Here is a 14,995-nt window from a genome sequence, read left to right as displayed (position 1 = left end):
AGAAGGCCGGGGACGGGGGGGACGCGCTCTGTGCCAGGGAAACAAACAGGAGCCGGGTCCGAGAGGGTACGTGGCGGGCAGACGCCCGGCCTAAGGGAGAGCCTTGCATCAGGGCAGCGGTCTGGTTTTGGAGGCACTGGGGATGTTTCCCGGGCAAGGGACCCAAACCACTCGGGCCACGTAAGCAGAAAGGAGAGGGATTTATTCTCGGACCCCAGGGTGTATGGAGGAGCCCAAGGGCAGCGGGACCTGGGGCTGGCCTCAGGAAGTGTCTGGAACCCCAAAGCGCTGCCCGTGGAAGTTATTCCTCTCCTGAAGACCAGCTCACCCTGCTGCCCAGGCCACAAAGCAAGGTGAGATGACCATCCCAAAGGCCAAGTTTATGTCTTCTCCATGCAAGAGATCCCCCCGGGCTGAACCACACTCTCTCCATCCCATTTCCACTCTCTGGGACTGGTTGGCTCCGTTGGTTCTCACTGAACTCCAGGTTTTTCCACAGTGAAAAACAGGGCAGTTGACAGTTCCCATGTTCTGTGTGTCCAGTCGTCAACTGTGGAGAAACTACTCTTTTGTCCCAAGTCCAGTGATCCTAGGAAGGGGCCCATGGGTCCCGCTGGGCTCAGTCCCCAGTGCTGGATCAATCAGTTGAGAAGGCAGCAGCCCCCACAGCAGCCATGTGGCTGGCAGGAAGGGCAGAGAACACTCTGCAGAAGGCGATGCTGGGGCAACAATCCCAGAGATGGTCTGACCCTCCACCCTGCCACAGAGTCCCCCTCCCCAAAACTCTGCTGCAGTTAAAGCAGTAGATGGAGAGAGTGTTCACTGACAGAGTTGAGGAGGATTCTGGGGACCCGAGGCCCAGCTGACAGAGCTCTGTAGAGGAAAGGTGGGGACAGAAGTGCAGAAAAAGAAAAATGGCCAGTTGACCTCCAGGGGGATGTCAACCCTAAAACAGTCTTGCCTCTGGCCACTGAAGATGGTCATGCTGTCAAGCTCAGAAAAGGTAGTGTGAAATGAGAAACCACCTTTTTGGGACAGGTTAGAGGACCAGGGGACTTAGCTGCTGTGTGGCCCAGGGCAAGTTACTGCCCTTCCCTGGGCAGTTTCCCTGTCTGGGACATGGGGACTGTACAGAGGTCTGAGGCACAAGTGAATGAGAACTCACTTTGAAAAGTCTAAAGCCCAATGCCCAAGGCCTTCACCAGTAAGACAGAGGGTCCCTGGTTGTCACTCTGCTGGCACTGCAGCATGAATGGGCCAACCAAACCCCACAAGGACCCCAGCACTTCCACTGGCCACTCCCTGCCCAGCTCTACTCCTAGCTACAGGGTCCCCCTGGGAAAGAGACAGGTGGCCTCGTCTACTGAGAGTCAGGACATGGTATTCAGGCCAGGGACAAGGGAGGCCTCTCTGCAGCCACCTTCAACGGGCCCCATTCCTCAGGCCTGACTGAGACCCTGGCCTTGGGGGCTAATGGCATAGCAGAGGAGCCTCCCTTCTCCCCAAGGAGTCCTTGCTCACCCTTGATTCCCTGAGGCCTGTCAGTCCAGACCTTCTGTGCCAGGACCACCCAGGTCACTGGGGGTGGGCAAGGGGCTGACCTCAATCTCTTGTGCTGCAGGGGGCACTGTGAATCTTCCCTGCTGGCTCTGGGCCTCAGTCTCCATGCCACCTTTCTCCCCCAGCCTGGGCACTGCCCCTGGCCACGGACTTTTCTCAGATGCTCCTCTTCTTTGTGGTTCCAGGGCTGTGGCTGAGGTCCGGGGGTCGATGAGGCAAAGGCTGACCCCATGGAGGGTAGAGAGGCAGGTCAGTTACCAGGTATGGGGTAGCTACAGCTTTGTCCAGGGAAGGGGGGCCCGGCTGAGGAGTCCACTCAGAACCAGCAAAGGCCCAAGCTGGAAGGACCCTTCAAACCTCTGTTTCCCCTCCAATTGCAGGCGGAGAGATGAAGGCAGCGAGAGGAACTGAGCAGAGATGGACTGGGCCTGGGTCCCACAGGGAGGCAGGGTCACTCCTCCCGCCCTTCTAAAGAGTCCCTAACTGCTGCCTTCAGGGGTTGAGAGGTGGCTGGAGACTCCTGTCCTCCCGATGCCAGCACTGGAGCCCTTGATGCTTGGAGCTGCCCCAGCTCCTGCTGCCTGAGGACACAGTTCTCAGCCTGAAGGTCAGCAGTCTTGGAGTCTCCCCAGCATATCTGACCCCCTTCCCTAGGGGTCCCCAGAGAACAGGTGAGGCAAAAGACAGGAGCCCCACCCCATCAAGCTCCTGCATGCAGGGTCATAAAGATGAGGATCTCTGTCAGAGTGGAACAGTATGCAAGCCTAGACCAGGAGCGCTCCAGGCAGTGGAGCGTGCTACATCGTCTGTCACTGGAGGCTGCATATCACATCACAGTGTTTCCTGAATTTAGTAAGAAGTGCAAATAATGCCTTGTTTTGTTTTTTTAAAGATTGGCCCTGAGCTAGCATCTGTTGCCAATCTTTTTTCTTGTTCTTGTTCTTGTTCTTCTTCTCCCCAAAGCCCCCCAGTACACAGTTGTAAGTCCTTCTAGTTGTGGCATGTGGGACGCTGCCTCAGCGTGGCATGACAAGTGGTGCCATGTCCGCGCCCAGGATCTGAACCAGCGAAACCTTGGGCTGCTGAAGCAGAGCGTGCAAACTTAACCACTCGGCCATGGGACCAGCCCCTCAAATAACGCCTTGTTGATGGAACACTGGATAGCTTTGTGACTAGAGCCCTCTCTGCAGATGGTCTTGGGCACACCTCCATGGTTTTATGACTTTAGCACTGACTCACACTATCTGGACCCCAGGTACAGGGAGACTCAGGAGGACAGGAAACAAGCATTGTGCCACGTGTGCTGTCTCATGGAATCCTCACTTCATCCTGTGAGGTAGTACTGTTAGTGTCCCCACTTTCCAGATGAAGAAACTGAGGCTTAGAGATGGCAGACTTACGCTCACTGGGCTGGTCGGGGTGGAGCTGACTTGAGCACAAGACTTCTTGGCTCTGAAGGCCACTCTCCTTCCGTCCATGATCCTGGCCAAGGAGCCCAGATGTCCTGACTCCCTGGGCCCCCCAGAGCCCACCTAGCCACGTCCCTTCCTGCTTCTTCCCCTCTTCAGAGGGGAGAGGGCAAACCAGGAGATAATCAGCCTCCAGGACCAGCAGTCCCTCCCCAGAGAGTGAGAGGACTTTCTCCACAGCATGTCCCCAAATGCCCCCTCCCACAGGCCCCAGGTCCTCAGGGAAAGGGGAAGAGCTCTGGGGTCTGGTGAGCATCTCTGCGAGGGAACAGGGGTTTCTCCCTCAGAGCCCCTCAGACCTGGGTGCCCCCTTGCCCCACGTCCCTCGCTTTTCCACCAGCTCATGCTCCAGAGTCCTCAGCTGCTGCTCCAGGCTCAGCTTCTCAGCAAGGCTCTCTGCCACCTTGGAGGGAGGAGAGAGAGGCAGTGAGCATGCTCCAGGCCAAGCCCTCCCAGGGGTAGGAGTGAGGGCGGCTCAAGGGCTTGGGAGGGACTTGATTGCGTGAGTCTGGGGAAGGGAGGTCAATGGCCACAGTGGGCACCAAGGATTGGGCATGAGGAAGACTTGGGGTCCCTCCCTAAGCATGCAGTCCTGGCAGAGGCACGGAGCTGGGGCAGTGCTGAGCACCTGGTTCTGCGCACCCTCCAGGGCCAGCTGCTGAGCCTCCAGCTCTGAGTCCCAAGCTTTCAGCATATCCCAGACTTTCTTGAGCTCGGCCTGCATCTGGGCTAGCTCTGAGCCCACTTCCTCCAGGGAAGTCTGGGAATGGGGGCAGGGTGGGGGGCATTGGTTCCTGTCGTGATCTGGTGCTTCCCCACGGACATCAGCTCGCCCTGTCTCAGCGCTCCATTCTCACGGGGCCAGCCTGAGACCATGCCTTGACCCTTCAAAGAAAAGACATAATGGCTATCCTGTGTTGGCAGAGGCTGATGGAACAGCACTGAGGGGAGGGAGCACGACGGCCTCATTCTTCCCCTCCAAACTGTACAGGGGACTCCAAATTTCCCTGAATCTAAAAGTCTTGATGGGTGAGACTCCCTCAGTGCTCCCTGTGTAAGTAGTACCACTCAGCCTGAGGCTCCCTGAGGGCAGGCCCAAGTCTCCAGACACCCTCCCTCTCCAGACCCTTCCCTTTGTCCCTCTGCAATGGGTCCTTGTGCACCAGGCTGTGCCCTCAGTGCCTTGGCCCCCATGAACTTGCTTTGTGTTGATTGGTGAGCCCACCCTGCCAAGGAGTGAGTCACTGGTCCCCTCTCACGGCCACCCCGAGACAGTGCTAGGGCAGGGCAGCCTGGAGGTCCACCTGGGATGGGTCTAGGCTCAGGTCTTGGCCCTGGGTGAAGATGTCCCAACAAACCAGGTGCCATCCCCTCCCCCCCTCCCAGGTTCAGCTGCACCTTCACCTCTCCGGGTGGCCTCAGTCTCAGCTCCTCTGGTTCCTGGTCACAAGGGCCCAGTGTAGTCTGAGAGTGTCCAGTCCACACAGCAAAGGGAGACAGAACCCTCTGCCTGGAAGGCCCCACCTCCAGCCCTGTCCCCCACTTGATCTGAGGGAGGGCAGCCCGGACCACCCCAGCGCAGCTCTCACCTTCTGGGGGGTGCTGATTAGCTCTGCCCCCGCCTGCCCCTGAGATCTCCCCTCCACCCCTGGTGGGGCCCCCCCAGGACACTCCTCTGGCTCCACTGCAGGCCTTGACTCTGGCAGCTCCTGAGGCCTGGTGGGGACAGCAGGACTGTGTCCCCTTATCCTCATCCCATTCTGAGCATCAGCCCAACCAAGGCCAGTGGGCCAGTAGGCTGGGACACAGGCCCAGTTCTAAAGAGCTGGAGAGAGTGTGACCAAGGGACAGTGACCCAATGGGTAAACTGAACAGGGTCATAGGATCACTGAGGGTCAGAACCCCTCCCAGAGTACACCACTCCCAGAGTACAGATGGGGACCTGAGCCCAGAGACAGCAAAGGGCTTGCCCAAGGCCACCAGCCACAATCCCATCTCTGTGTTCTTGGAAACTGCTGCTTGAGAGGCCCGGGGAGGATTCCACGGCGGCCTCCCTGACAGGCTGTGGGGCTAGAGGCTGAGGGAAGCAGGCTTGGCTGATGCCCACTCAATAAATGCCAGTCTGGTCCCCAGAGAGAAGCCAAGCTGGGCCCAGAACTCCACAGGGGCTGGGGGCTGGGGGCGGAAGTGGAGCCCACCTTTCACGTGCAGACTCTGGGAGCTCGTGCCTGGGTGCTCTGCTGGGGGCTGCGCCTCTGGGAAGAGGGCAGGTGGTCAGGACTCAGAAGCACCTCGGCTGCTTGCCTTCCTTCTAGGTTGGCTTGATTGTCTAGTTGCTCATGTCCCAGTCCTGGGGTGTGGGCAGGCCTGGCCACACTTATCTGAGGGCACCTGACCCTCACCCCGAGCAGCTGATGCTGCAGCTTCCAGTGCCAGCTGCCCCCAAAGCCCTGCTCCTGCCCCCAGGGATCCAGTTCAACCTGGAGTACAGGCTCTTGTGCATTTGTGGACAGATGGGCAGCTCAGCCCAAGAGGCCCCACTCCTGGACCTGAGCCCCCAGGTATGGCAGGGGCTAGGGCAGAGTTGGGACCCATTATACACACAGGGAAGCTGAGGCCCCGTGAGGGGAAGGGGCTGGTGACTGTGACTGACTGAGCCCAGGCCTCCTGCTTTTTTGCACTAGGTCCTGACTTCAGGTTTGAGGAAGACTCTAGGGTCATTGGGAATTGGGGACCTTGACCCTAGGTAGGCCCCACCTCACCCCACCCCAGGCAGCCCCCAGCTCCTCCCCACCTCCCACCTCTGGATCCCAGCTGCCATCTGGTCGTCTTCCTTCTCCAGAGCCTGCATCTTGCTCCTGTTGCTGGCCAGGGAGAGGCAGTGAAGGAGCAGACTGCATCCCCATCTGAGGGGACCCCCACCTCATCCTCTGTGCCTGCAGACACCCTCACACAGGCTTGTGGGTTTGGGCAGGGCTTGGCCCACAGGGAGGAGCCCAATCTCCAGCCTGGACCCCAGCCTGCCTCTCACCCAGATGCAGACAAGGGGTCTGGGGGCTCACTGAGTGGCACACACCACTACTCACAGCGGCCCCTCTCTTGGACGCTGCAGCCTCTCTGCCGCTCTATCAGGGTCCTAAAAATGAGACAGGGAGGGGCCGGCCTGGTGGTGCAGCGGTTTAGTTCGCGTGTTCTGCTTGGGCAGCCTGAGGTTCGCCAGTTTGGATCCCAGGTGCAGACATGGCACCACTTGTCAAGCCATGCAGAGGCAGGCGTCCCACATTCACATATAAAGTAGAGGAAGATGGGCACAGATGTTAGCTCAGGGCCAGTCTTCCTCAGCAAAACAGAGGAGGATTGGCGGCAGATGTTAGCTCAGGGCTAATCTTCCTCAAAAAAACACAAAAACAAAAAAACGAGACAAGGAACAGCTGCGCCCCTGAGATCCCAAGTCACACCCAACCCCCCCAACAGGAAGGTAGAAGGAAGCAAATTAGGATGTTATGGGTTGAACTGTGCCACCCCCCCCCCCCCAAAAAAGACATGTTTCTGTTCTAACCACCAGTAACGCAGACTGTGACTTTATTTGGAGACAGAGGTAATCAGTAATCAGGTTCAAATGGGCTCATCAGAGTGGGCCCTAATCCAGTCTAACTGGTGTCTTAGAAAGGGAGATCTGGACACAGGAACCTGCAGAGAGGGAGAGTGCTGTGTGCACATGAAGGCAGAGATGGGGGTGACACATCCACAAGCCAAGGAATGTCAAAGACTGCCGACAACCACCAGAAGCCAAAGAGAGGTAGGAACAGAGTCTCCCCCACAACCCTCGGAAGGAACCAGCCCTGCCAACAGCTTCATCTCAGACTTCCAGCCTTCAGACTGTGAGACAGGAAGTTCCTGTCATTGAAGCCGCCCACCTTGTGGTGCTTCATTATGGCAGCCCTAGCAAACTACCACAGAGGGTGAATGGGATCCAAAGGAACCCTGACTTAGAAGGGGACTTTGGCCTCAAAGCGGCCATGCCTGCGGCAGCTAACATTTTATGCCTGCATGCCATGTGTTGAGCACTGCACTGAGCCTTTTACATGCTCGTTGAATTTAACCCTCACAGCCAGCTGATGGAGGAGAACTGTTATTGTTCTCACTTTTTGTTTCTTTTTACAGATGAGGCCCAGAGAGGTGGAGTGACCTGCGTAAGGTCACACAGCTAGTATAACGTGGAGCCAGGAGTATTTAGGCTCCTCAGCCCACAATCTTAACTACTAATGTGGGGACAGTAAAGACCACAGAATCCTAGGATTGAAGAGGAAGACAGACTGAGGGAGAGACCCAGAGGGGGTCCGGGTGGAAGGAGCTTGAGGTTGAGGATGGGACTGAAGATGAAGACTGCTGGGGGCCGTGGAAGCCCCTTCCACCCCCTGCCAGCCAGATGTAGATGCAGCGTCTGGCCCGCATCTAGCTGCTGCTGTGTCTCCTGAGAGCCTCTGCCCTGCTGTAAGTTTGGCCCATCAGCCACTCCCCGCAGGACCCTGCTCATGACCCAGAGCTGAATTCTAGGTCACCCTGGACAAGCCCAGGGCCTGGGGCACCCACTTGCTCACAGAAGGCAGGCCTCCCTGGGGACTGGAGAGAGAGGGGAAATGGCTTGACATCCCTGAGGGGCAAGGGCCCTTGAAAGAAGGCCCTGCAGTTGGGGCCCAAATTGGCACTAGTTTATGGGTCATTTGCATGTTCTTGCTTAGGGCTCACCTGGCGCCACCTCCTTCCCAGAGCCTGAGTCTGCTCTGAAGGCCCAGCACATAGTCCACTGCAGACCCCCAAACTGACTGGCGTGCACACCCCATAAAGAATAGAGTCCCTCCAGGCCCTGAGAAGACAACCTCCAAGCCCCAGGGGTCAGGGCTGAGAAAGAGAAAAAAACCCAAGATCTTTTTCCGTACAAATGTACAGTTGCAGACTATCATTGCAAATTTGCTTCCTTAAGGAACTGACAGCTCTCTCAGAGCACAGTTCTGGACCCCTGGTTCAGACCAACTCCACCTTTCATGAGGCCCGAGGCCAGCTAAGTGCGGCTGCTGAGGCCTCCTTTCCCGCTCCTTCCCTCCAGGTCCACAGAGCAGCTCCACAGGACCTCACAACTCCACATCCCTGGGGCTCCCAGCCACCTCCTTGGCGTCTGTATCTGTTTCTCTGTGTCTCCGGGTGTGCACATCTGGGAGCCCGTGCATGTGTCTCTGGGTGAGTGTCTGATGAGTATTTTGTGGGGGGGGGGGGGTATCCGTCTGTCTGTCTGTCTGCCTGCCTGTGCACACATACATTTGCTCAGGAGACTAAAGGAGGACACTGGCCAGGAGGAGGCAGTCACCAAGCTGGAGTTGGAGTTGGTGGACAGGACATGGGATACCAGAGCCCTTGCTCTGGCCCCTGTCCCGCATTTCAAGTAACCCCTCACCCCCTCCACTTCTTACTGGGTCAGGGACTATTTACAAGAGCCCCACCTCCACGTCTCTCCTCTCTGGGCCTTTGCACATGCTCCTCCCTTTTGCTGAGATGCCCTTCATTCCTTCACTCCTGGAAGATGCCTGTTCCTCCTTCGGTGAGGGTTCAGAAGCTCAGAAACACCCTTTCTGGGGAGAACTTTCCTCTCTGCTGCCCCTGCTCTCAGCTCCCATGTGTCTCTACCCTCATCAGGCATGTTAAATTGTAATTGCCTGCTCAATGACCGTGTGACCCAAACCATAAGCTTTTGGGGATGAAGAGCAGTCTGATACGACTTTGGTTGTCCTGTGCACAGGCCAGACATGTAGCAGATGCTCAGTGACTGCATGCTGAATGAGTGAATGAGTGGCTGATGGAGGAGAATGAGGAAGAGGTAGAAGGGAAGAAAGGGTAGGATAAAGCTAGGGGGCATCCTAAGAAGGGGGAAGAGACTAATTGGCTTGCAGTAGGAAAGACAGGGCTGTGGGGAAGAGAATGGAGGAGATTGTGGGGATGGAGAGGAAAGGGGTGGACAGAGAGCACCCACCGGGGGAGGCCAGGCCTCATTCTGCCTCTGGAGTCCCTGCAGTTCCTCTTTAAATTGCAGCCAACTGCCACCTGGTGCCAGCGTGCCTTCCAGTACTCACCCACCTTCTCGTGAAGCCTGGGATGTGATTCTTCCTCCTGTAGCTCTTTCCTGAGGAACACTGGTACCTCCTAGACCAGGAGTGTGCTAGGAGAAATGGGGCAATCTGGATGTAGCATGGCCCCTAGATCGCCCCCACGCCATTTTCAATGATTTCTTTCCAAGTGGCATGGATGTCCTCACTATGTCGTCTTTTTTTTAAAAAAGATTTTATTTTTCCTTCTTCTCCCCAAAGCCCCCAGGTACATAGTTGTATATTTTTAGTTGTGGGTCCCTCCATTTGTGGCATGTGGGATGCCACCTCAGCATGGCCTGATGAGCGGTGCCATGTCTGCGCCCAGGATCTGAACTGGCGAAACCCTGGGCCACCGAAGCAGAGCGTGCGCACTTAACCACTTGGCCACGGGGCCGGCTCCCCTCACTATGTCTTGTTGACTGGGATGGGACTGGGGCAGAGACATCTCCTTCATGGCTCCCTGCACACATGAAACCCCCTGTCCTGGGCACTTCCACTCCCAAACATCTTGACTTGAGCCCAGCAGCTAAGGTTATCTCACCTCCCCCAAGCCTGGCCTTGGGCTTGCAGAGGGGCTCAGCCACGTGGAGGGGAGACAGGACTTGTTGCAGCTGAAAGATTTCCCACACGCGCCCATAAAAGAGCCAGAATGTGACAGCCAGGCGTGTTGATACCTGGGGAAGGGAGTGGAAGTGGCTTTGGCCATGTGATTCAGAGTTTGGGTCTCTGGGCTGTTCCAGCTGGTGGCAGAGGCTGGCCCACCTCCTGCCCACAGGGCCCTCTCACCCAGTGTGAGAGCAGGACCCCAGCCCAGCCTGGCTTGGACACTCTGGGGGGTGGGCTGGAGCAGCCACTTGCCAGGTGTCCCCGCCAGGGGCCACTCCCAGCACTGCAGCCGCACTGACTTCTCCCCCAGCAGCCTGGCCCACTCTGCCTCCAGGGTCTGCAAGTGGCCCTCCAGCACCGTCTGCTCTCCTTGCAGCTGCGGCGGCAGCTCCAAGCAGACCCCTAGTCGCTGGTGGTTCTGGCCCAGCTCTTCCGAGAGTCTTTTATTCACCTGTGAAGACCCTACTCCACACGGAGTCATGGCTTAGTCTCCTTCAGGCCTGTGGGCCTCATCTGGCTGGGATCTGTCTGCACAAGCTAGCTCCCAGGCCTTTACCGATGCAGTCTCCTCCTCCCAGAGCTTCTGATCTCCTCGTCCTCTGGGGCTCAACCCTTCCAGGAGGCCTTCTCCGATTACCCCAGCCCACAGAGGCTTCTCTAAACTCCAGGCTTCAATCTGGAGCAAACGATTTAAGGCTAGCCAGTACCTGGCTGCACACCACCAGAGGGTGCTGTTTTAGTGGACCACGGTGTGAATGTGCTCCCTGGAGTTGTGTGGAGGCCCTGCTCCAATCTGTCCCTCCTGGTCATTGTCTTTTCCATGGTACCCCTAGAGCCCCTCCCCCAAATTCAGAATCCCCCAAAGACAGAGCCCAGGCTCCCCTGCTTCTCTGTCCCCTGGCACATGTGGGCACAGCCTGGCTCAGTTGCAGCCCTGCGTTCCCTGCGGGGCTGACCCTGTCATCTGTGTTGACCTACCTGGGTGAGCATCAGCAACCGCTCCTGCAGGAAGGTTGTGTCCTGAGCCTAGGTAAGGGTCTCAGCTGCTCCCATTGAGACTCCATCTGGGCCCTGACGTACCTGGGCCCCATCCCCATCCGAGCTCTGCTCCTGGCCCTGCGTGCCTGGCGCCAGCATCTCCTGCAGATATACTCAGTCCAGGATCCTGGGCTCTCCTCTCAGCCTCCAGACCATGCTGTTATGACCCTGTAGAAGCTCTTCCCTACCCTCTGGGCTCTGTTTTCCCATCTGAACTAGGAGGAGAGTTAGCTAGATGATCTCAGGGTCTTCTCAAATGTGCATGTGTGGGTGGGGGTCCCTCTCTGGCTGAACAGAAGCCTCTGTACAGTACCTGACACAGTAGCCTCCTTCCCCAGCTACTGCTCCAAGAGTGAAGACCAGAGAATGCAGTATGGGACAGGGCCAAAGGTGCGGCAGGGTCAGTGGTCAGGGCCCTGCCATGCACCCGCTTAGAGGGGGCTCTGGGGTCATTCCTACCCCAGAGGGCCCCAGGCTGGGGTCTGGGCCAAGGGGCTGTCGGCTCATCTAGTCCAAACACCACTGGGCCTTTTCCACTTCTGTCTACAGTAGCAGGATCCTGGGGACAGAAGGGTCTATCTGCCTGTCCTCTGTCACTCTGCCCCTCCCCATCTCCCGGCACCCTCACTTGTCTTCTATGTCTTGGCCTCCTCCACTCCTGTCCCTGAGATCCCCGCAGCTGGTGCCTCTCCTGCTCCAGGTGGGCCAGGGAGCATTCCACCTGCTGTGGGTAGGGCTGAAGGCAGCATGGAGCCCCTGCAGAGGGCTGGCCCTGCCTACTCTCCACCCGCTTTAAGGCATGGCAGTGTCTGCGGCCTCTGATAAAGCAGGCTGACTCCACAGGGCCCTGCCTGCTCCACCAGCTGTGATAAACCCAGCCAGGGGCCCAGCTGACGGCCCAGCATGGACCTGTGCCCTGGCTTGTACACAAGGGACTGTGTCCCACGGCTCTGAGAGGCTGCCCAGCTATTATCACTCAGGCACCAGATGTGCAACCCTCCACCCCCAGCTGGACCTGAAACACTTCCCTTCTCCACCCCAGCTGCTGATGGCTTTGGAGCTCCAGCAACAAGACCTTGGACGCTGTCATGGAATGCCAGAAAGTGGGCAGGCATGAGGAGACAGGCTGTCAACTGGGTCCCCTGGGTCCCCTGAGGCCTGGTAGGGAGGAGTGGCTTTAGGAGGGTCAGCTGTGGGCTGAGATCCCCAGGTCACTAAAGGCTTAAGTATCTAGGCCATCACACTGTGAGAGTGGCGCTGTCCACACTCTCACATGGGGCAGGGATGCTCCCCTAGAAGTCTCAGTTTGCATAGCCCCCTCGTTCTCCCTGGGGAGTGCAACTTTCACCAGAGGCCACTGGGCTTCTGAGGAAACTCTTCTGTCCACTGAGCTAAAACCAGCCATCTCCCTCCAACTCTCTCTGGGGTGGGGGGCAGGGCCCCACAGGGCCCTTTGCCTTCATCCAGTGCCCCCAGTCACACGACGCAATGCCCTGCACGCCTCCAAGGGGTGCCATTCACAGAGAGGACACTGTTCAGCACAGCAGCCCTGTTGGGATCTCGATTACCCTCTGTTTCCTTTGGGTGTCCCAGACCCTGACAAGCCTTCTTTCTGAGAACATGACACCAGATGTGGTTCAGCCTGGTAAGGGGACTTTGCTAGCTCAAGGGACCTCCCAGGGGTTGCGGACAAGCAAGGAAGGTCAAGGAGAGAGGACGGGAGCCTCATTTTCTGCTTCAGAGCCAGTAGTTCACACTGGGCCCTGCCAAGTCCCAGCTCGCGTTCTCGCCTCTGCAGCACCTGTGCTTGCTCTGACAGGGTGTCCAGTGCCGCCGGAGGGTGGCCAGCCAGGTCGGCCCACTGCCATCTGCTGTCTGCCAGCCACACCCACAGGTCCTTCTCTCACTGCCTCCTGTCCTGCTCAGGGACCCTGTCTGAGCACCTACCAGGAAGACAGGAGCTGTGCTTCAGCCCGGCCCCAGGGGCTGCTGTGCCCACATTCCCCACGCTCACCTGGCAGGCCTTTCAGGGGGGCTCGGTGGGCAGGCACAGTCCAGTGGCCAGAAGTGACAGTGAGGACAACAGGCGGGGCCAGGCATCAGGTCCATGGGGCTCTGCCTCAGTAGGTCCTGAGAGCAGGGCAGATGGCAGCCCCTGGAGCTGGCACAGTCCTGCTCTCCCAGAGCACCAGCCTCTGAGGCCCCTCCTGAGATGTGGCAACCGAGGCCCTGGGGCTGCGCATGCACTTAAACCCTTCAACCCCAACTGCATGGCCCAGGATTTTCCCTGGTGGTTGAGATTTCAAACCAACACCAGCCTCAACCCCACTAAACAGTTCTCAGTTCCAGCAGGTTCCAGGAGCTGGGTGCTGACTATAGTCCGGCCACTTGCTGAACAACCAAGCTTCTCCCGTTTGGGGAGGTGGGACTGAAGCTCAGAAGGGGAGATCGATTGCCCCAGGTCATACAGGGAGTCCACCGTGAACTGGGCCCATGCTCCCCCACCCCTGCTGCTCCCCTTCCCAGTGTGGGAGTCTGGAAATGGCAGGGGTCAGGGGAACATTTGGGGGACACCGTAGTTCAGCTCTGATGTAGGAGTCAGAGCCCTCAAATCAAGTCACCGCTGGGTACTTCTCTGGCTTCCAGAACCTCAGCTGTAAGTTGGGAGCCCCGACCGCCATGCCCCACCAGCTTGGTAAGGGAACTCACGGTGTAGATAGGGGCTGCTCAGCTGGTGTTACCTCTTACCCCACTCCTCCTTACCCCCTCCCACTTCACCTCCCGGGTATAGGTGTCAGGATTCTACCATTGTCTCCCTACCCACAGCCTGGGACACCAGGCACCTGCCCGAGCAATGTGTGGACACAGGAAGAGGGCATCCCCTGAGGAGAAGGTGTACTGGGCTGAGCTCCCCCTGACCCTCTAACTGACTTGCCCACTGCTCACATTCTCAGACCTGCCCCCTGCTCCCCACTCAGGATGGCGGCCCCCCGCCGACAGGCCCTCTCCCCTCTAGACACCTTAACTCTCTCCTCTCCCCTGACTCCAGGCCAATTCCTGTAGTCCCCTCTTGAGCTGTCTTCCATTTCACCACCATACAAGGCCTCTCCGAAATGGACCATGAGAACTGGCCCCTACGCCAACCTCCCATGCCCTGGCGCAGCATGCACAACTCCTGGCTGGGTGCTCTGTCTTCCCATTTAGAAATGGGGCCTCTGCACGGCACTGCCAGCCCTCACTGAGAACTCGAGCTCTGCTGGCTTGGTTTTGGAGGGGCTCATGGCCTGCTGGAGTGGGGAGTGGCACAGGGCAGACTGTTGAGTTTGCGCAGCCACCACAGAGGAAAGCACAGCTACAGAGTGCTGTGTGAGGACAGGGAAGGGGAGTCTGACGCTCCCTTGGGGCCCCCAGGAAGGCTTTCTAGGGGTGACCCTGGGGCTTAGGCGGGAAGGTGAATTAACTGCCCCAGAGAAGGCACAATGGATGTAGCAGGAAGGAGAGAGCAAGGGCAGCAGGAAGAGGAGGGATCAGGGAAGCTGGGGCCTGGAGGGGGCAGTGAGCTGAGCCAGAGGGGTAGAGGGGAGATCAAGAAGGGCAAGTGGCTGGTGGCAGGGCACAGGGCAGGGGTGTGCCCTGGTGCCTGGGAATCACGCTGCAGTTCTCAGCCCACACAGAAGAGACTCGGTGGGCACAATGGTTGAGGCCTGGGAAATAGTTTGGGCCTGAGGGGCAGAGGATTGTGGAGCAGGCCTCCTCCAGAGCCCACCCCCTGCGCCCCCCAGGCTCCGGTGCCAAGGTGTCAGCCGTCCAGCACTGGAGAAATGAGGGGGTGAAGGGGGAGTTAGCCAAACTTCACCTCAGGGTAGATCTTTTTCCAAGGGCCTATCTGAATCTCTGCCTCTCTTTCTTCAAGGTGTGAGTTCTTTTAGGAATAAAGAGACAAAAGAATGAAGCTCTGATGGAAGAATCTCGGGCAGGACAGCTGCTGGGCTGCAGGTTTTGGAGAGGAGTTGGGAGAGGGCTCCTACACCACTTCAGAAAAAGAGAGTTGCTTCGTTTCTGGGAGGCAGGGACTCCTGGGTTCTCGATGGCGGGAGGGCTAGTGGGAAGCTGGGTCCAACGGAGCCCCTCAGAGCCCGGTCCCCAGCCCTGGGGACAGGAGCCTCTCTGAGCTCCTCTGCC

Source organism: Equus quagga, unplaced genomic scaffold (assembly GCF_021613505.1).
Source record: "Equus quagga isolate Etosha38 unplaced genomic scaffold, UCLA_HA_Equagga_1.0 153_RagTag, whole genome shotgun sequence".
Taxonomy (NCBI): Eukaryota; Metazoa; Chordata; class Mammalia; order Perissodactyla; family Equidae; genus Equus; species Equus quagga.
The sequence above is the reverse complement of the archived record's forward strand: the minus strand, read 5'-3'. Positions refer to the sequence as shown.